Source organism: Pygoscelis adeliae, unplaced genomic scaffold (genome assembly GCF_000699105.1).
Source record: "Pygoscelis adeliae isolate BGI_AS28 unplaced genomic scaffold, ASM69910v1 Scaffold85, whole genome shotgun sequence".
NCBI lineage: Eukaryota > Metazoa > Chordata > Aves > Sphenisciformes > Spheniscidae > Pygoscelis > Pygoscelis adeliae.
This window is the reverse complement of record NW_008824900.1, coordinates 3717735-3719127: the sequence shown is the minus strand read 5'-3', so window position 1 is coordinate 3719127 and position 1393 is coordinate 3717735.

Sequence of the window (1393 nt, the reverse complement as noted above, 5' to 3'; positions counted from 1 at the left end):
CAGACACAGGCAGAGAAAGGAGTTGATTACTTTGGAAAAGCGTCCTTCCTTAAAGAGATAACCTCAAAGTCTGGCATCACTTTGCTTACAGAGCAAGGATCTGACCTGGCGAGGTCCCCTCCTCTCTGCTTGCAGCTGTACTGCAAACGCTCATCCTTTATCCCTGCTTCTCTTAAATAAGACTTTGCTTATGACTCATGCTGGTTTAGCAGTTTACTGCATGCTTGTTACATGCAATCCGCAGAAGACAAATTGCCTAGTACACGGGTTTAATCATATCTGCCTTAGACCGCTTGAGTACATTATGTAATGAAAGAAATACTACAAGATAGTATTTAGAGATACAAGGGTAGTATAACTAACATGATAATGCTATCAGTAAAAGCTTTGCAAGTATGAGTAGCCATTGTAGAAGCCTAGACTGAATTTCGCTTTAGTTATGTTAATAAATAAGGTGGATGGAAAACAGTGGTGGAGAGAAGATTCAGGAAAATAAATTATCTGGGGCTTTCCCTGGACAGAGGACAGAAAGCCCACTTAGTCACCAAATAGCCCACAGAGATATCTGTGATATTATATAGGATAACTTATTATCACGATAGATATTATATGATCTATCCTCAATAGATCAATTTAACATTAATAATATCCAATTATCTAGATGCAAAAAATTTTCTTTGAAAATTCCCTCAAATTGTCCCTGAATTCCCACAAACTGGGGGGGACAGTCCCTAGCAAGCTAACAAGCAGGTCGGGTTCTCTGAAGTAGATTCCTAACCATCTGATTACAACATGTTTTACATTATTACTAAAATATTTACCCAATGGATACAGTGCAACATAGCCTTCTATTTGCAAAACTCTCCTAAGGCCAAAAATAGGTTATGACTTAAAATTAATAGGCACCACATTGGAAGTCAACATAATACACCCTGACTAAGACCCAGTTAGTAAGTCATGAGGTGTCCCACTTCTATTTTTAGCAGTAAATTATGTTTTTTCCTGGGCATTGACAATGACTACTTTCTTTATGCATCAGTTATACAACGTGACCATCCATTTACTGCATAAGGTGTTTTATATACAATATTGTGAAAGTGTTTATAGCAAATACTGCAAAAATGATGACCAGCATTACCCAGAGGTTGTGCTGGAATGGTGACATGTGCTTTACGTAAACATCAAATTTCTCCCAGGTGCCCTTTTGGCTGAAGTCCACTAGCAAAGGAAGGATGACAAAGTGGATCACGGTCGCAGCATAGGAGCCAGCTATTCCTACAATCACTCCTATGCTCTCCATGGTCAGAGCACTTGTGGTTGACAGTATTAGATTCGTATCAGGAAAGAAAAGTCTTTGATCAGTCCAACAGGGAAGGCGTGAGCGCAGCCCACA